General features: G+C 35.7%; 1 long non-coding RNA gene and 1 pseudogene across 4 annotated transcripts; one reads left to right on the top strand and one right to left on the bottom strand.

Annotated features, from left to right (window-relative positions):
* Positions 1 to 3,072: 3,072 nt before the first annotated feature.
* LOC127874800 (uncharacterized) lies at positions 3,073 to 15,869 on the bottom strand. 4 transcript variants are annotated; one of them, XR_008047101.1, is made up of 11 exons: positions 15,274 to 15,869; positions 13,170 to 13,403; positions 12,717 to 12,822; positions 11,696 to 11,928; positions 10,852 to 10,965; positions 9,112 to 9,200; positions 8,653 to 8,724; positions 8,431 to 8,494; positions 7,321 to 7,359; positions 6,819 to 7,000; positions 3,073 to 6,296 (listed from the first exon to the last, which is right to left on the bottom strand). It is a non-coding gene; the product is annotated as an uncharacterized LOC127874800 (long non-coding RNA). The 4 variants fall into 4 exon arrangements; XR_008047103.1 differs by having other exon boundaries at positions 6,819 to 6,995; positions 13,170 to 13,265; positions 15,274 to 15,864; XR_008047100.1 differs by having other exon boundaries at positions 13,170 to 13,265; positions 15,274 to 15,862.
* Positions 15,870 to 16,129: 260 nt separating this feature from the next.
* LOC127873515 (glutathione S-transferase Mu 4-like) lies at positions 16,130 to 21,693 on the top strand (annotated as a pseudogene).

Genomic DNA, 21,693 nt, shown 5'->3' with positions numbered 1-21,693 from the left:
GTCCATGCCGAGACAGTTATTTTTTGCCTTTTTATACCCTTATTACTTCTGTTTATTGTTTAAATGACGCTCACTTTCCAGACATATCAGTAAAATAGTGATTAGCGTTTATTTCGTATTTAAATTCGCTTTATATCTCGACTTTACTCCCCGCAAATTTTACTAGCGCAGCCCTAATTATGTCATCCCGCTAAGAAATTTCGCACCGAGTAAAGTCGAGATGTAGAGCGAATATTACTATGAAATATAAGCGATTAACTGTCTTCCTAATATGGCTGGAAAAGTGAGCGGAATAAAAAAATAAAACAAGTAATAAAGGGTGTTAAAAGACGAAAAATACCTGCCTCGTCATGGACGTCGCCATCTTGTTTGTCACGTGATTACCCCCTCTGGGGTACTACACCAGGCCTTTTTCTCTGAACTATAATAATGGGTAACACGACTATATGTGTGCCTTACTATAACGCTGTACTTCTGAACAGAGGGAGAATATTGGCATTTCTTTGTGTCTTGACAATGTGATCCTTAAATCGTTAAAAAAATCAGTGATTGATAACAAATGTAAGCATTTAGTAGTATAAATTGTATACTTGTATAAAGAGTTATTGATGAAGTACTTTGACATGCTTGAATCTTGACATTGTGAAATGTGTTTTGTTAATATCCGCCCGGATTCTGTCCAATTAGTGACCTTTTAATTAAAGCCAAACATGACCATTAAGGCGACATATTTTAAGCCTTTCGGTGCTTTGATTACAAATCATGAAGCTGCTTCATTATTTCCACATTACAGTTAACATACACAACTACTTCACCCATTTGAAAGACAATTTCGTTCATTGTAACTTATATCTTGCGCAAGTTTAACATAAGACGGTATTTATATAACTCTTCATTATCTGGAACTGTATTTTCAAGCAATATCCGAATTTATTTTACCCGAATTTAGTATGTAAATATCAATATTATTAGCACCAAAAATAGGAAATATTATAACAAATTAATACAAAAAAACACTATTTTTATGTTTGATAAGAGAGTGGTCTACAATATAAACCCAATACAAGTCATCGGTTTGCACAAAAAGCGTAAGAAATCAAAATTTCATATATAAAGGTTATATTACACTGATTTATCACGCTATTGTAGAATAAGCGTGAACACAAAACTGCATTTTCTAAAACATTACAACAGATGCACGAGTGCTAAAGCCTATATTTAATATTTAATAATAGAAGGTTTCTTTATGCAGTTAAACATAGAAGATAATGCCTTATCTGTGTGTTCACGTGTGTTGTTTAAATTGAATAAATCAAGAGTTGTCGCGTATTACTCGTTACAAGGCCGTGCACGTCTGACCTTTTGAAATTTATTGTCAAAGTAAATTGTCAAAAACCATTGTGAAATATTTTTATGGGCATTTATATAGAGCACTCGGGTATCCCCGCAACATGACTTTCCCAAACAGACCTATTATGATACGCAATTACGAACACGAACATCGGTATCCTCGCTACATGGCTTTCCAATACAAAATTAGAATGGTACTCTTATAACGGATCTGAACATCTGGTAGTAGGGTATCCCCGATTCATGACTTCTCGTGCAGAACTAGAGTGATACACAATAGCGGACATGGACATCTGTTAAAAGGGTATCTCCGCTACTTGACTTCACGTGCATAAGGCCGGGTTTACATGTCTCCGCGTTCCGTGTCCGTGTCCGCGAAAAAAACGAACTGGTTGAAATCTGTTGGACTCAGTACACGGACGGCAGTCAACATGAAAGGTCGACTTTCAAGCATAGATATTAGTGAAAAAATAATAAACTTAGTAAATATACAACAAACGTATGAAAGAATTCAAAGACAAAGACATTGCATTAAAACATCTGGAAAAGCATAGCCAACGAAATGTAAATTGATGGCGTTTCAGGTAAGTGAGAATAGTAATTTGCGAATATATATCGTCTGCATATTGTACACTCTATAATCGCTTTTCAACAGACACAGTTTATATTCCAAACAAGATATAACGCTAAAATAAGTCGCTATTTATGTTCTTTTTTTGCATATATATATAAGTTTCACATATAAGTTTTGAAGTCTGTCTAATACGAATAAATCAGTAATGTTTATCAATATAATTATAAGGTTTTTAGAATCTGAATTAATAAATTTGTTCGACGGTTTCTTATGATGGCACGTACATCTATCCAGTACCAATGTCTGCAATCCGTCTACTAACATGCTGTACTGCAGTCATCACAAAAAATGTGTGCTCTTCTAATAACGACATCTTAATCCAAGTACCACCTCGTTTGGAATCGGGGTTTTACACGGAAAGGCTAAAATAATAAGCGGATGCATGGACTAGATACTCCGTGTCCGTATACGGAACGCGGACACGAAACGCGAACGCCGAGCACGGACACGGAAACATGGAAACCCGGCCTGACTAGAATGATACGCAATAACGGACATAAACATCTGGTAGTAGGGTATCCGCGCTACATGACTTTCCCGTGCAGAACTAGAGTGATACGCAATAATGGACATGAACATCTTCTAGTAGGGTATCATCGCTACATGACTTTCTCGTGCAGAACTAGAGTGAAACGCAATAACGGACATGAATATCTGTTAGAAGGGTATCGCCGCTAAATGACTACACGTGCAGAACTAGAGTGATACGCAATAACGGACATGAACATCTGGTAGCACGGTATTCCCCTTACATGACTTTCTCGTGCAGAACTAGAGTGATACGCAATATATACGTCATATATATTTGTTTTGTTGTTTACGCTCAGTTGAATTAAGGATCAAACCTGCACAGTCGTGTTTTGCATATCAACTCACTCAAAGTACACCATTATACCTTCGTGAAATATTCCATGTATATATTGCATGCTCAGCACAAAATTCCCTTTCGAGTACCGTTACTAAGTTATAAGTGTATAAGGTGTCCTATATATTGGTTGCACTCTATCCCTAACCTGTGATATAACTCAGGGACTGTTTGTATAGGTCCGTGCATAACTATATCAAAAAGAACACAACTTTTATTTAAATGATTTTCATTTCATTCAGGTTTATTTTTCATACATTGATTCACAATATAAAATTATTGCAAGCAATTAATAACATGACTCAACATACATACAATTTAAACTATGCAAAAACATTGTCCATAAGTGTTAAGCTAAGTTTTACATACCTTACTAATTACCTTTCAGTACTCAACAACATCTACAGTATCACAAAAACAAGCTGAAGCAAAGCGACACCATACACACAAAAAAATTAACAGGGTAAATCGGTGTAACAACAATTGATTGGTGTATGTACTAACACCATTTCAGCAACAGAAAAGCAAAGGGGTGGAACCATCAACCTCTTAATTGCTCTTAAATTGTATTGTCCAAGATATGTTGAAGTCTATACTAAACAAGATATGTTTGTGAAACACTAGGTCCCACCCATATATTTGACCTTTGACCTTGAAGGATGACCTTGACCTATCACCACTCAAAATGTGCAGCTCCATGAGATACGCATGCATGCCAAATATCAAGTTGCTATCTTCAATATTGCAAAAGTTATGGCCAATGTTAAAGTTTGACGCAAACAAACCAACAAACAGACAGGGCAAATATAATATGTCCCCAAGTATAGACTGGGACGTAAAAAGGACATAGCTTTTGAGACATATATATCAATTGCTTTTAAAATTGTTATATATATGCATGTATTTGTGATAATAGTAATCTGAACATGATTGTCAGTTTATATATATATTTATGATAATAGCAACCTGAACATGATTGTTAGTTTAATTATTTCTGTATACGACCACCTATACGCAAAGAAATTATAAATAATCTATAAGGAATAGTTTTCTCTGTAAATTCTAGAATGGTTTATCCTTTGGATTAATGTATGTTTTAATATTGGTATGAGTATTAGTACAAGTTAGAATTAACCAATTATCGATCCTCTTTACACAACAAAATTATAGATGATCTATTCTGATCATTGTTCTCGTAAAATAGCAACTGTTTCATCATTTCAAATGACCTTATGAGAATACTTGAGGCAAAAGTATATAAGCATGAACAATTCAATTTGTTTTGTAGCATGGGGCATTTAAAAACAAAAAGAAACAAGCATACCAACACAATCATGATTTACATATGATACAGTATACAGCTGGAAAACAGATATCATAAATTGTCATTGAAATGTGAGTTTATAACGAGCAAATTCGTTGAATTGATATCCCCCAGCCAATATGCTTCTGGACACAAGTGTTATATTTGACAATCAAAAAAGCATTTTTTTCCAAGATAAAAAGGGCAATAACTCCTTTATTAACAGATGGTGTACAATGCCATTTGACATGCATCATCCTCTTATCCATATATATATATAATATATATATATATATACTCATACCAAGTTTCAATGATATTGGCCAAAGCACTTCCAAAATATGGCTCCGGACACACAAAAAAGCATTTTTTCAAGATACAAAGGGCCATAACTCCGTTATTAACAGATTGTGTACAATGCCATTTGGCGTGCATCATCCTCTTATCCATATTTATACACATACCAAGTTTCAATGAAATCCGCCAAAGTACTTCCAAGATATGGCTCCGGACGGACGGACGGAAAATGCCAAAACAATATCCCTCTGCCAATGGCGGGGGATAACAACTTCAGTATATATGGAACAAGAGATTGCCAAGCAATATGGTCCCCTACCGGTAAAACTCCACCAGTCAGTAATTTTTTTTTTACATTTGTTGCCATAGCAACCACAATTTTTGACATAGGAACAAAATTAATTGACGTGCATAATCTCCATATAAGCCATCTGTCCACGTTTCAAGTTTCATAAAAAAATATGAAGAACTTTGAAGTTATCGCAGGATCCAGAAAAGTGTGACGGACTGAAAGACAGACTGACACACGCAGACAGACTGACACACGGAGCGCAAACAATAAGTCCCCCCCCCCCGGTTTCACCGGTAGTGGACAATAAATATTGAGTTAACAAGATGAAAAAGATCGAACAATAAATGTGGCCGATAAGTGTGCTTACAAAGCATAAGTTTTTAAATTCCGCTCACTTTCCAGCCATATTAGCAAGAAAGATACTGGCGTTTATTTCATAGTTATATTCGCTCTATATATATCTCGACTTTACTCGCTGCGAAATTTCCTAGCGGGATGACCTAATTTGGGCTCCACTAACAAAATTTGCGGGGAGAAAAGTCGATATATAAAGCGAATTTAAATACGAAATAAATGCCAATCACCTTTTTACTGATATGGCTGGAAAGTGATTCAAGTAATTCACTACTGAAGGCATTCCAGTCATATCTCCCAGATCTCCCAGAGTAAACCCTGACTTTGCTTTCTGATTTTGCTCAACTGAGCACAATGTGAGCTTTTGTGTTATACAACCAACGACGGACAAAAGGCAATCACAAAAGCTCACATTGTGCTCAGTTGAGCTACCAGTTGAGCTACAAACAAGAGCATTTAAAAAGCCATAGCACAGTTGTTTGTCTTATCTTAGAACACTTATTGCGAACAATTCAATTGAGACAATTAAGACAATATTGCTTTTGAGTCAATGATGTCTTTTGAACATTTAATTGTCACCATCAGAGTCATTGTCACTATCACTGTCTGTAAAATCCTCATCACTGAGTATTACATCAGTTGGTTCAGAGGGTTCTAACTCGTATTCTTGTAAGTTTCCATAATTTATTTCAGAAATACGAGCCTCTTGAACGCTGGTTAGACCAACCTTTTGTGCAAAATCAGAAAGCAAAGTCGGTGTTAAGTCTGGGAGATATGACTGGAATGCCTTCAGTAATGAATTAAATTTCATTTCCACATAAAGCCCTTCTTTGATGATGACTGGCATGTCTCCTTTAACATTATCCAGGACCTTGTTTAAAAGACCTGAATGTTCATTGGAAAAGAAATGTAATGTTGACTTCATTTCTGAAATCAAAAGTTCCTTTTCTTCTGCAGCTCTCTGTGTCATGCAAAACAGGCGAACAGCTTGCTGTTTTACAGACACAGGCACACTGGTCCTCCAAGCACCTACATCTGATGACTTCAAAATGTCCCACAGCTTGCTGTCGCACGACTTTACATCTTCAAATGACAAATGTGTCGGCATTTTAACGACTTCCCCGCCAACCGCATTGTACAACGACAGCTGTTCTCTCATCTTTTTGTTGCTTGCCCAATCTTATGGCTACAGCTTGTCCTCCTAAAAGCAACATTATTTTTTAAGTTTTAGTTAACTTTCAAATGACTCCTAAAAGAAAGGTAATGAATGATGTGACAATTTAATTAGGAAATACTTTTGCTGTTTTTAGTAGCAGAGACCTAGATCTCAAGCTAAGTCTGCATATAAACTACCAGCACATTTAACTGTGCAAAATACCCACATGAACACTCAAATTATTTAGAGGAACATTCTATGTAATGTAACAGCTAACATTGCTTAACTGGTCCCAAATGTAATCCCAAACTTAATGTGCAATACAAGTTTCATCACGATTGGCTCATGCAAACAAAAGTGATTGTCTGGAACCCACCTGCTTGTTTCCCTTCTTGCCCAAATGGCTCATATCTCAATAAATAACCAGGTTTCCAACTTTGTTGATTAGACAAAAATAATGAAGTATATTCAGTAATGAAAAACACACTGAAAGGTCTTAGGAAGATATTTGTATTACATTAAGGTGACAATAACTTGTATCATATAGAAATGGATTTTTATACTTACTTGCATACTTTTTCATTAAATCTAACAAAAACAGCCTCTCTGCAGTGGTCTGTTGAAGGGTCTCCAGTATCTGAAGTCTTAGTTTCTCTTGTGCAGTCTTGAGTGTCCGCAGGTAATCAACATTTGTTGAGTCCCATTTTACACCAGCCTTCTTCCCTTTCTTTTTCAGTTTTGTCTCTAGCCTGCATTGGATAAAATTACATCCTATTGATGTATATGTTCTTGTATGTAAGATTGGCATTTAAAGGTGAAATGACTTTTTAAAGTAATTATTTTATACACGCATTAGGCAAAGAATCTATAACATGCATTAATCTTTGACCATTTAAAAACTACTTGTCTGGGGGTAATTTACATATCGTTATTTTTATAAGTGGATAGAGTTTAATTTGCCTTACTTAGAGGACAGAAAATAGAACAGAATGTTTAGATAAATAAATAAGTATCAAATGGAAAAAGGTCAATTAAAAAAGGCCATGCATAATATATACATGCAATATACCTTTTCTTATCTTTGTTTACATCCGTCGAAAACACACCCCTAAAATTAAGATTTCATAAAATTGTTAGTGATATAATTATATATTTAACATACATAGAGCATATGATTTTTAACCACTGGCCACTACAGGAACATTATGTAAATGTACTATGTATCTAACAAGAGCTGTCAGAGGACAGCGCGCTCGACTATTCAAGTGCTTGACAGTATAACGTAAGACAACATGGGGAAATTGTTCAAATTATTCAATAAGGTCAAGTTAATAGTTCAGGTATATATATTCAGGTGGGGGTAGGGGAGGGGGTTGAGAGGGGGTATAATGTGGGGTGTGGTCATTTATAAGACGATCTTTCAAAAAAAAAAAATGAAGAAAAAAAATATTTTTTTGGGGGGGTGGGGGGTGGGGGGCAGGGATTCAGGGTTGGTGCGTGGGGGATGGTTTGGACGGAATCCATTGTGGTATTCATACAAGTGTTGTTTTGTAAAAGTATTCATAAAATCTGATCATAAATAAAGAAGTTATGGCAATTTAACTAATTTATTCTTTTGACATTGAGAGTCAAGGTCATTCAAAGGTCAAGGTCAAATAGAACTTGCCAGGTACAGAACCCTCATGATAGTAAGAAAATATTTGAAGTTTGAAAGCAATAGCTTTGATACTTTAGAAGTCAAGTGGATCTAAACACACAATTTAACAAAATATTCAATTACTAAGACAAAAAAGGGCCATTATTCTTACAAAATGCTTGCTACAGTTGTCTGCTCTTGTTTATAGATTGGGGTCATGTTGGTAAAGAAGTTTGCAAAATATGAAAGCAAACTATAACATTTGCACGCTCACGCTTACGCCGACGCCCAGGTGAGGAGGATAGCTCCACTATATATATTTCATATATAATAGTCGAGCTAACAAACAAAACAAAATCTCCCCAAAAAACATTCTGAGAAAAAAAGGGTTAAGTGTTATGATTGAAAACTCATTATTCTTGCACATCACAACTTCATTTATTTTTTATTTATCCACAAAGAGACTGGATGCTAACTAATAACATTACTTAGAATCTGTATAAAATAACGTAGTAACAAATGCATTATTCCTATTAAAAGTACCTGTATTTTGTTAGCTCCTCCAGGACTAGACAATACTCTTCAGCAGGTGACAAGGAGTGATTTTCTGTATTAAAATGTGTAGTGCAAATCATTAAAACCATGTTAAGCAAATTATGTGGCTTGTAAACACTTATTGAATTTCTGTTAAAACAATTGAATGCTGCGAGAAAATGAAAAATTCACTAAGCTACTTATGAATCAAATAATTATCATATAACATACCAGTTGATTTGCTGCGGATACACACAACCCGCTCATAATCTATCCATTCCTGTAGACATTCAGTTGTTACTCCTAATCAACAGAACAATTTAATAAATATTTGTGAACTTACACAGAGAAAAACAATAATTATTTTAAATTCATCTACATTATTTAAATGGTTCATTTTGTTATCGGGACATTTATAGTTTTGTTTCTTTTGATTTAACATAAAGTCTTTCAATTCTATATTGTTATGCACAAACATTTTGTTTTTTTTAATATTGGGACAATATTTTCTGAGATGGCAATTAGTCGAATTCTGTCAAGCCAGCAATTAAAGGTGTTCATCTCACAACTGGTATTGACATGTGCATCATTTAATTAAACACTGGAAACTGCAAAACAAATATGGGATGGTAATTTTATATAATGACACAAACACTTGTAGAAAATCTGCATTTGTCCATGTTTTCTTACCTGCAAAAGGTTCCAAAATTTCTTGAAGAGCCTCCTTGCTTTTTTTTCTATATCCTCCGCTCTAGCAAGCTTATCAGGGAGGGAGAATCCTGAATAAGAAAATACCCAGAAGTTTAAATTGTCACAGAAAACTAGCATCCATTTTCAAAAAAGAAAACACCTTTCATGAGAAATTGACAGTCAACACTTCTAACGACTTCGTTGAGGGAACAGTAAACTGCTATCTATCCTTTCTTTAAAAGATTAATTCAAATCAGTGGTAAATACTAGCACATGGAGTTTTGTCTCCATCAGTAAGTAAAAGTTAGCGTTTTTCTTTTCATTATGTCCTCTTTGTTTCACATCATGTTACAAGACTGACAATATAACCCTTTATCTTAGGAATTGTATTATTTACAAAGTCAGATAGCAAGCCTCTGTTGGTTATGCGAGAAATCAATAAAACCAATGTATTGAATAAGTTTCACAATGATTAGGCAAAATTGTGACTTCTATAGTGTTCGATCACAAGGTTTCTCTCTAGTAACATAAGGAAAACTGCCCCCCTCCCTGGCAGCCATGTTTTTTTACTGATTGGGATCATTTGCGAACTCGTCTGAGATATATATATATATGACCCTTTACCACTTAGATACGTATTTTCACGCATTTGTAGTTCCTTATAAAATAATATTTCATTGAAGACCTTTCTTACTAGATTAAAGATTTTAAGACTTCATATCTAAACCATAGATACTGATGAGCAGCAAACAGCATAAAACATGAACAGGCTGCGAGTTACTCTCAGGCTTTTATGGTTTTATGCTGTTTGCACATTGCCTTTTTCACTTTGCTTCTAAGCGGGAAAGGGATAACCAATCTTTTCAACAAGTTTCATGATGATTGGGCAAAAAATGTGACTTATAGTTTTCACAAGCTTTTTTAAATAGATAAATATAAGAAAACTGCCCCCCCCACCTCCCGGCAGTCATGTTATTCAACTGACTGGAACCATTTTCAAACTCAACTCTCATATCAAGGAAACATATGTTCTGACCAAATTTCATGAAAATTGGGCCAAAAATGTGACTTCTAGAGTGTTCACATGTTTTCACTATATACATATAGAGAAAAATGTCCTGCCCACTGGCAGCCATGTTTTTTCACCGATCTGGACCATTATCTAACTCGTCCGAGATATCAATAAAACCAATGTTTTGACCAACTTTCATGATGATTGGGCAAAAATTGTGACTTCTAGAGTGTTTACAAGGTTTCTCTATAGCCAAATAAGGAAAACTGCTCCGCCCACTGGCGGTCATGTTTTTCAACGGACTGGAACCACTTTTGAACTCAACCATCATATCATTAAGACAAACAAAGTTACATGAAGATTGGGCATGAAATGTTACTTCTACTGTGTTTACAAGTTTTTTCTTTTTTGACCTAGTGACCTAGTTTTTGACCCGGCACAACCCAGTTTCAAACTCGACCGAGATTTCATTGGGACAAAGCTTTTGACCAAGTTTAATGAAGATCGGACAATAAATGTGGCCTCTAGAGTGTTTATGAACAAATGTGAACGGACGGAGGGACGGACAGACGTCGGACAAAGAACGGTCACAAAAGCTCACCTGAGCAATCAGGTGAGCTAAAAAGCAAAGTATCAATTCATTGATTAATATTTATTTTAAATTACTTTACATGTAATTGTAAAATGGTTGGATAATTTTCTGTTACAATCACTATTTTTAACATTACCTCATAACAAGCTGGACATTTGGATCCATCATCGTGGATGTTTTCCATTTGGTAGATAAAATGTCGAAATTCATCGGCTGTTCCTCCTACAAGCACTTTGTACAAATCTTTGACCTAAAAATATAACCGTGATTTATCCCATTTATTCAAAATTTATTAAACATGATAAAATATAGAGACAAAACCAACAGTTAAAGCAAGCTGTAAGAACTTAAAATAAACGTTTAAAGGTAAACTAAAGCATACACATAAGGCGATTACACATTGCAATTAAAAATAAGGCTTGTCATAGGATCTGACATATGCCCCCAATGTGGAATATTGTCGGTGCAGTGTGAACTTTTTTGTGAAACTTTTCCAGATGTTAAACTTTGTTCTGTGTTAGCGACTTCAGTATGGTGTTTCCACTTACATATTTATATTCAATCATCCATCCATTCAGCATAATTCCATGCTGTCTGCTCTTAATCAAATTGAATTTGATAATTTTCATATCAAATAATAATGTATGTTAATCTATAAAATTGTTAATAGCCACTATAACACATAGGGTCTTTCTGTAATTATTTGTGTACAATGGTGAGACATACTTTTAAAAAGTAGAGCATAAAAATGGAAGGGGGATGGTACATATTTAACAGAGAGGGGCACAAAAATGGGAGGCTCCACCTCCTGCTTTTCTGATACTAGTATAGCAAATCATTCACATGAATCAGTAAATCAAATATTTATACATAAATTATTTTGTAAACAAGCTTTATTTTATGTATTAACTACATATAAAAATATTATACTTTTGTGTTACTTCAAAAGCAATTCAAACAAAAATCATGTACAAACATACAGGGTGATGAATATTTGTCTTCATGTGCTTTGATGTCCACGCGTCTAATGCGGAGCAGAAACTTTTAAATGACACCGAGCTTTCAAGAAGAAGACCACATAACCAGCGCATGAAGTCAAAGTGAAATGCCACGTTTGGAAATTTGGTTGAAGATGGCCACAAGTTGAACCTAATCAAGCGTACGGCTTCAACTTCACACTTGCAAAATTGCAGGGTCTTCAAATGCTGTCGACCTTAAAAAAGATTACAAGGTTTTTAAAAAATACTTATGGTTGTTAACTATAAAAAGTGTTTTAGTAATTGCAAATTGGCAAAACCATGATTTATTGGGATCATATAACTCACTTTAACTTGCAACTTAGTTGTAACCATGCTGGGCATTTCCAGTTGTAATAATTAGTTACTTGGCTTTTAATGACCCAGTTTGATACAGGGTGCATATATTAATATTGGCGAGAATGTAGCTAGATTCCAATATAAGTTGACTACTGTTTAACACAAAGTAACAGGACAGCAAAACAACCTGCAACGAATCTTTCGTACCAAGTTACATTATAGGATAAGAACAATGCAATGATCAGTGTGAGACATGACAAGATCAGAACAATTATCAGCATGAGACATGATAAGATAAGAACAATGATAAGCGTGAGACATGATAAGATAATAACAATGATCTGCATGAGACATGATAAGATAATTACAATTATCAGCATGAACCAGGATAAGATAAGAACCATGATCAGTTTGAGACAAGATCAGAACAATTAGCAGCATGAGATACATGTATAAAATATGAACAATTATCAGCATTAGACATGATAAGAACAATGATCAGTGTGAGACAATATCTGAACAATTATCAGCATGAGACATGATAAGATAATAACAATATCACCAAGAGACATGATAAGATAAAAGCAATTATCAGCATGAGACAAGATAAGAACAATTGTCAGCATGAGAAATTATAAGATAAAAACAATGATAAGGGTGAGACATGATAGGATTACAAAATTACCTTTATCATCCACGACCACGAGTTTTTTCAGGTAAGTAGTGCTACAGGAATGGTCATTCAATTTCCAAGCCTCATCATCATCAATGAAAGAAAGGTAAGCCATGTTCTGTAAAAAAAGGCATTTAAGACAAATGCTCAATAAGCATTTTAAAACACCTGGCAGTTTTAAAGTTCAAGATAACAACAGCTTTTGAGTTTGATGGCAGTTGGAACTGGTTGGTTTTGAAACCATGTATTGAAAAAGACCACATTTGTAATACACGTATTTGTATGAAGCTCATGTAATGATAATTTTCTAAAATGGTACTTTGAATATCTCTTAACACATTCAAAGATTTTTTAAATACATGAAGTCATACCACTTAAAGAAAAAAAAGTACACTGTCTTAGATGATTTATGTTCAAATTCAATGATATGATAAATGCTTTCTCTTGTATTTGTTAACATTGTACCTTCCAAATGCAGATGAGGATGTTTATGCCTCAACCGCAAGCATGTGAGGCACGTAGTCTCCCATGAACAGCAATCACAACACCTGTACAGTTCATCTGTGGAGAGACAACAATCAGCACATTGTCGCTTATTGGGTGTCTGCATTTGTACATAAGCAGACATAATTTCTGGAGATATACTTTTCCATTCTTCAAGACGTTTGGCCTTTTCAGTATCGTATCTTATATTTTCATCTGCAACGCATACATATCTTTCTTTAATATTTTGAGGAGTTTCGAGTTGACAGTAAATATTATTGATTATAGACAAATAAGTAGACCTCAATTATTGTATTCTCAGATATTCCAAGTTTTTTTACATGATTTTGTGAGGACCCTGGCCCACTAACTTTTTTTTTTGAGTTGCGAACTTTTCAAATTTTTTTTTCAATGAGTCGCAAAATTCTGAAACATAATTGTAGTGTGTGTTTTTTTTTATACATTTCCACACACCCGTGGTATGGGGTACTTTCCCACTTTAATTAATATCATGAGTATGTATCGTACGATTCCCTTATTTTGAGCATGACCTAATTTATATCACTTTGTTTACATTAAGATTGCGGCTCTCATGATGACGTCACATGCATGCGTTCCGAGTATTTTGTTTTACTAACATTACTACGCTTGAAAATATAAACTACAGACACAACTAAAATAAGGGAAAAAAAAGTTTAATTACATTTACAAATCTTACTTCAACTGTAATATTCTAATTGTAAGCCGATTCCGTTCATGTTTTTGCTACTCATCAATAAACTTGCACAGAAATTGCAGACCACTGCGCTTGTGTAAACACATAATTTCATGTATTTGTTTTATTTTAAAGAAAATTCTTTTACTTTTTCACAATTCCCAGAAAATGTTGCATGGAAAAATCTTTGCAGGTACATCACAAAAATAGGTGACATCCCTTATCCACATGTTCAGTGGGTATACACTGTCTCGATTTGATATTTTTATCAAATTTTTTAATAGTAACACATATGCCTAAATTTTATTTGAACAAATTGCGAACGTTTTTGTTTTTTCCAATTCTTGAGCACTTTTTGTGTGTATATGTTGCTTAACAGAAGATCTACCGATAAAACAGAAACTTGTTAAATGGTAAATAGAAGTTATAAAAAAGTTAAATTAATCTTTCAGTTTCTCTAAATTTGTTCAGTGAATCGAACTTTCTTAGTTTAATTGACATCATGTCTATTGCAATCGAGTACTATAGCTTTTTTAATGTAACCTTTTGACTCAAGGTAGACAACGCGTGTAGTGTATAGTATTTGCGGATGTGCATGGAACTATCGACTTTGCGTAGTTTAACACGCTGTAAATAAACAATTTTTACATGGATTTAATGGGAATGAAATAAATTGTTTGAGGTACATCGTTTATTGCGGCAATGTTTGAATTATTTCAGAAATTATTTTATTTGTTTCCTTAACCGCTTGACTGAAGGTAATTGGAGGATATATTTATACTAGCTGTGTGATCTTATAAGGTAATGTCAGAAGTTGTGCGACAATGCTGGGAATTAAAAACAAGAGCAATGCATAACGGGTGCCACACTCGGCTACGGGTGCAGTTTTGAATAAATGAAGGCTTGTCAGATTATTATTTTTTTTAAAAAGGTTACAGTGACCTTGACCTTTGACCTAGTGACCCCCAAAATGGGTGTGGCACGTAGATCTCATCAAGGTGCATCTACATATGAAGTTTCAAAGTTGTAGGTGGAATCACTTTGATTTTAGAGCAAATGTTAAGGTTTTAGCACGACGCGGACGGCGGACGTCAGATGGCGGACGACGAGCTGGCTATGACAATAACTCTGGTTTTCTCCGAAAAACGCTGAGCTAAAAAATGATCCAAATATCAGTCTGGAATAATAATTAACTTCAGATTTTTAAACTTTCCTTAATACTGTATCATTAGTTTTGGAAACATTACTTTGTGAATAGATATATATGATCACGCACACCCATAAACCAAGGACAGCTGACATGTGACTAGAGCCGGACGGAGGCTGGAATTAATCTCAATCAATGCACCAATTAGGTTGTTGTTTACTTACCAAATGTAACCGAAGTATCTACGTCTGATACTGAACTGCTATTTGTAGTACAGTTAGCAATTAAGTTTGTTTCTGGTTTCTCATTCTCAATCTGAACTTCTGCAAGTTCTTGTGATTGCGTTCCAAGCTTTTGCCTACTGCCCCACTTCTCGGTGACATGTAGGCCTACTGTTCGCCGGCTTTTCCCCTTGTACACAGTTTTAATAGAAGCTTCCGGATCATTGGCATGATGTTTAGTTAATTTAGGCTGATCACTTTATTATCCCATAATTATTTGTATTCTATAATTAAAATAACACAGACACGTTTCTTCCGCGAACGCCGGTACGTCAGCATTATCAGACGATTGACTGTATAAGCGCCTTTCAGAAAGGTATAATTTGCGGCCAGATAAGACTTGACGTAAAGCTGAAGCGCAATCGAACCACTCCAATAGCTTTTAAATGCTTATCACTGCGCAGGCAAATTTAATTAAAAATAATATCATTTGTAAAAAAGAACAGCGATATCTCGAAAATATTTATTCATAATACTACATAACCGGAAACTATATATTTTATATAGTTATTTTAAAAGTAGCACTAAACTGAATTCTCGTCATAGGTATCAAATTGTGCTTAAATCGTGTAATCTGCTATAATTTATTGAAACCCAACATCCAGAGTTCATATTTGTTCGAGCATTTTAAAGGCAGGAAATACAATCAGCTATGCAATAACGGCATAATTCCTCACACGTGGCACACCATTGTCCGCCAAATGAACAAGCACCGTTTAGCGACAGCATCTTTTATTAGTGTTGGCAGTAGTACTAAAATTTTACCGCGGTAGGAAAGGCATCTTTTATTATTAGTAGTAGTAGTCTAAAAAGTCTAATAAGTTTCTACTAGTAGTAGCTAATAAAACAGGATCGGGTGATACAACTCGTGTGAAATCGATTTATAGATATTTATTCTAAATGCCGACTTTAGGGTATTGGAAAATTCGAGGGGTGAGTTTACATTCATTTTAATTAAATGTCATTTATTTCAGAACAACACTTGGTGTATTTGCCTTAAGTTGGATTTATTCATTATCAATATGCTGCCTTGCTCATATGCAATTGAGTCGCGTTCTGAGAAAACTGGGCATAACGGATGCGCTTAAAGTGTCGTCCCAGATTAGCCTGTGCAGTCCGCACAGGCTTATCAGGGACGACACTTTCCACCTTAACAGGAGTTTCGTGTAGAAGAGACTTCCTTTAAACGAAAAATACAATAAAAGCGGAAAGTGTCGTCCCTGATTAGCCTGTGCGGACTGCACATGCTAATCTGGGACGACACTTTACGCACATAAATTATGTCCAGATTTCTCAGAACGCTACTCAATTGCATAACGCACAGGAAGTATTAGGCCGATGCTCGGCCACCACACGTTTGACGCACTTTTGTTGATTTTCAAAATAATGCACATTGTACATAAGATACGTTCGACTTGCTTGCATTGTGCAATGTTCATAGATATCTACATTTATACGGTTGTCGCACGTTGGTCAATAAGTTTTTAAGAGTACAGCTAGTCTTAAATAATGACAAAAGCAAGAAAAAAGTTGCATACAATTTGCCAAAAATGGAATAATTCTTCTTTTCTTATATTACCGATTGTCATGTAGTTTTCACATATTGTTTTATTTCCTTTCCGCATTCAGCTTGCGGCTCCTATTCGTCTGCTGCTGACGTATGCGGGGGAGGAGTTTGAAGATGTCCAGTATGAGGTCACAGACGGTAGGAAATTACGTCACACCGATGGAAATATAGGAAATAAGATGCATGGAAGTTATATACCATGTTTGTTCTAACCCGGGTTATAACATTGAGGAACTACTCCCACCTGTCACTGTTTTTTGTCATGTAAGCTCAAACAATTAAAGAAATGGTTATAAGTCTTTGTTGAACTAGTTCGATGAATGGAATCCGAGACCATTTATGCCTGTTTCTTGGACATTGCATTCAAAGTTGAATAAAATAAATGGGCTTCAATGGTGTTTCTCTGATCTTTTTGTGTGTGCCTATATAACACGTAACAGGTCAAATAAAATATGTCATAATTGTTTCGCTTTCATAAACGTAAAAGTATATGACACACTTACAAAGAACGTTGTTGAATGGTTGTTCATCAACGAACTCTTAGTTAAAAATCGCCAACCGTCAAAATTACTGATAAAAGCTCAATTCTAAAAATATTTCCAGTAGCCGAGAAGACGATGTGCTGTGGGAATGTATTGGGAAGGGATAGGGATGCTTGAATGTGGTGTAAAAACTGACTTTTGTCGGGATGGAAAAGGCATTTTTTTCGACTGGAGTTTTTCCACTGATTTAAGCAGCTTTGTTGCCTACGAGTGGCAAAAACACGTGGAAAACAACAACTACAAAACTATGAAGACACATGTGTCCGTTATTGAATGTTAGAAATCGTTTCTGACACTTATGAAAAATACAACTTGGCAATTACAGGACCGGAATTCAGCCGTGCAGCGTGGAACGACGTGAAGCCCTCAATGTCCGACAGCCTGTCATTCCCGAACGTAAGTGACACGTAAACACCATCGCTGTAACATAAATGAGCCGCGCTTTGGGAAAACTAGGTTTAATGCATGAGCGAAAAGTGTCCTTCCAGATGAGGTCCACACAGGCTAATCAGGGACGACACTTTCCTCGTTTATGATATTTTTCGTTTACAGAAAGTCTCTTCTTTGCATAAATCCAGTTTAGGCGGAAAGTGTCGTCCTTGATTAGCCTGTTCGGACTGCACAGGCTAATATGGGACGATACTTTACGCACATTCATTATATCCTCTTTTCACAGAGCAAGGCTCAATTGGTCTTGAATAAAAATGAATCACACATGCGCTTAAATAAAGTGTATATACTACTTTTCAGTGCGCAAATAGTCATATGTGCACAGTTCTTCTCATGTGGTTTGATATTATACGAAGTGAATAAGGATGTACGCATCAAGTTTATAGCTTGACAACAGAAATAGCACGTTACATCTGAATTAATAAGTTAACCACAGTCGTGTTCTACGAAAGATATTACAATTCGTTAAATGTGCGACCAAATAGTGTTTTAAAGAAATGGGCATATTGTTTACATGTATAATAAGTTTTTATTAAAAAAAAAACATAAAATATATCAAGGCCATGAATACAATTAACCCATTTATGTCTAGCGTCTAGAAAAATGGCCTTGGCAAACAGCGTAGACCCAGATGAGACGCCGCATGATGCGGCGTCTGATCAGGGTCTGCGCTGTTTGCTTAAAGGAATTTCTGTAAGAAATATTCTAAATATAGACATAAACATACTAGACATCCCTTATTTTGGAAATAAATTAATCCAATTTTGAAGGATTGGAGAGTCCGCTAGGCATACATGGGCTAAGACAGAATGAACGTTGGTGCTAATCGTTTATAGTTCCACAAAATTGTCGTCGAAATGTAAATTGACATGGTATTTCTACGATGTTTAAATAAAAAGCATCATGGTGTAGAGCGAGTCTGTTCCGTTTTACAGCTGCCATATTACATAGACGGAGACGTGAAGATCACACAGAGCAACGCCATTCTTCGCACGATCGCCCGGAAACACAACTTGGGTAACCATGACAACAAATGTTCATCCCTTTCTTACGTCAGTATATATATGAGCCGTGTTCTGAGAAAACTGTAAATAATGCATGTGCGTAAAGTGTAGTCAAAGATTAGCCTGTGCAGTCCGCACAGGCTAATATGGGACGACACTTTCCGCTTGTATGGTATTTTTAGTTTCAAGGAAGTCCCTCCTTACCGAAAATCAAGTTTAGGCGGAAAATGTCGTCCCTGATAAGCCTGTGTAGACTGCACAGGCTAATCTGGGACGACACTTTACGCACAAGCATTAAACCCAGTTTTCTTAGAACAAGGCTCATATGATAGAGAGATCTATAGCGAAATCGTTGTAGCTGTCCCGTAAGCGAGTTGGTTAGAACACGCGCTTTACAGCTGGCTGTCACCATACCGGACAGGTGGGGTCTCATCCGGGTACTCTGGCTTTCCGACACAACACAAGACCACGCAAAAATGTAAAATATTTCAGTTACAACTAGAACTAGCTGAAAATTGCAGCAATAGTTCAAAGGTCCCTAACATTCGTGGTTCAAGTACGTTCATTGGGTAGGACTTGGGTACACTCCGGGTCGACACATAATACATTCTCAGGCGCGGAAGGACCTCATAGACCATGGAATACACATAACTAGCGAAATTGGTTTTCGTGGGCTTTGTTTACGTTAGCAATGCTTACGCAAAAAACTGTTATGCTGACCAACACGAGATGATATATAGTAAACATTACTAAATGAAGGTGCCTCACCACTCGTCTACAATTTAACATGTCGAAAATGTCACAACAATTCCACTTATTGACGATTTCTATATTGCAGACGGGGAGAGTGTGCAGGAGAAAGCGGAAGTGGACATGATGCTGGACCAGGCAATGGACCTCAGGAACGGCGTGGTGCGCCTTTTGCTACAACAAAGATTATGTAGGAACCGCGTGCTGAATGCAGCATAATGGTTTATTCATATCTTATATTAAATACATGTGCGTTAAACTACCCAACGTGCATATTTGACTTAGGGGTTCGGACAGGCTAAAGTTGTCTCTGAGCTCCCTTATGTTATGTTTGTACCTATCCATTTACTATTTAATCTGACACAGTTAATGTATTTGTAGATGAGGTGAAATAATTGTGATTTTTGATTGCTATAAATAAGCAGTTATTCGTGGCGGCGAACACTATACTTTGGACTGCACAGGCTAATCTGTTACGACACTTAACGCTCATGTATTCAGCCTTTTTTCCCAGAGATCGGCCCATTTAAAAAATTTTTTTTTTTTTTTTATAGAAAACTCTCTTAGAAAAAAATGTGTCTGCACTGTGAAATTGCTTACAATTATTTATATTAAATAAAAAATAAATTCCTTTCACAAAAACGATTGAAAAAAAATCGCCCCGCGTGTTTTATGATACGAACAATTAACGTCGTTGTTAAATATCGTATGTCAGCGGTCAGTTCAGATTAATACATCAAGATCTAACTTTACACCTTCACTAGATGTCCGCTATGAGAAGACTTCCTTGAATCGAAAAATACCATAAACGCGGAAAGTGTCGTCAATGATTATCCTGAGCGGATAGCACAGGCTAATCGGTTACGACTCTTTACTAACTAGCCTTAAGCCCCGTTTTCCCAAAGCGAGGCTCAATATATTCTATCCATATAGTTCGTATCTGAATATTATCGCGTTAATTATGCGTCTGTTTTAGGAAAACCTGAAGGCAGATTATTTTAAGAACGTTCAGGGAATTCTGAAAGACTTTGAAAAGCGGCTGGACGGACGAAAATGGTTCGGAGGAAACAAGGTTCGAAACCACGCAAAAAATATAGTCCATTTAAAAACAAGTCATCACTAACATTTCTTTGCAAGTATGGTTCAACATTTAACACATAAAAAGTAAAAAACAACAACTGATTCGCGCAACATATTCTGGGCAATTGAAATATGGTCTCAATAAATCTCAGCCTATCCAAGACAATACATGGTTGCACAGGCGAATCTAGGACGGCAGCTTACGCATAAAGTCCTGATTTCATAGAACGATTCTCACATGTGCCGTATATGTAGAATGATGCTTAGTATAATTTCTTTAGTCAATCTTCATTTTTTCATACATTCTCAATTAATGCAACTAGAACAGCCATTTTTAAGGATATTTAAAACCCTTGCACCAGCGATGAATAAGTGTTTCACAGATGCTATTATTACAAAATGTTCGTTTCTTATCTCTAGCGTACGGATTGATTTCAGTGCTAATGAGTTTTTAAACACCTATGTTTTTCGTATTTGGCAAATACTTATGTAAACATACATAAATGAACGATGTCAATTAAATCAAATACATATATTATATTGCTAGGTAACAGTCGCAGATTTCCCCATGTACGAACTTTTGGACCAGCACATTCGCATGCAGGCAGACAGTTTGGACTCCTACCCAAGAATCAAAGATTTCATGGCCCGCTTTTCCCAGCTGCCTAAAGTAAAGGACTATCTAGCGAAGGATAGCGTGAAAAAGCTCCCCATCAACAACAAAAGTGCCACCTTTAAGTGAACAACCAATCCGCGTTAAGCATCATAGAAGACAAACCAGTTTGTGTGATACGTGTTGAATTTTGTTGTCTTAACAACAACAACAACAACAACAACATTTATTAACCTTACTATAATTTATAAACAACATATGTAACTTTGTTGAAAGGGCGATAAACGTATAAATACAATATCTTGACAATTGAATTTTTGGGGAATGCAAATATATAAATAAAGAATTTGCACCATA

The sequence above is a fragment of the Dreissena polymorpha genome, chromosome 3 (genome assembly GCF_020536995.1).
Source record: "Dreissena polymorpha isolate Duluth1 chromosome 3, UMN_Dpol_1.0, whole genome shotgun sequence".
In the NCBI taxonomy this organism is placed as follows: domain Eukaryota; kingdom Metazoa; phylum Mollusca; class Bivalvia; order Myida; family Dreissenidae; genus Dreissena; species Dreissena polymorpha.
Note: the sequence above shows the minus strand (reverse complement) of the source record. Positions and strands in the feature narration are given on the sequence as shown.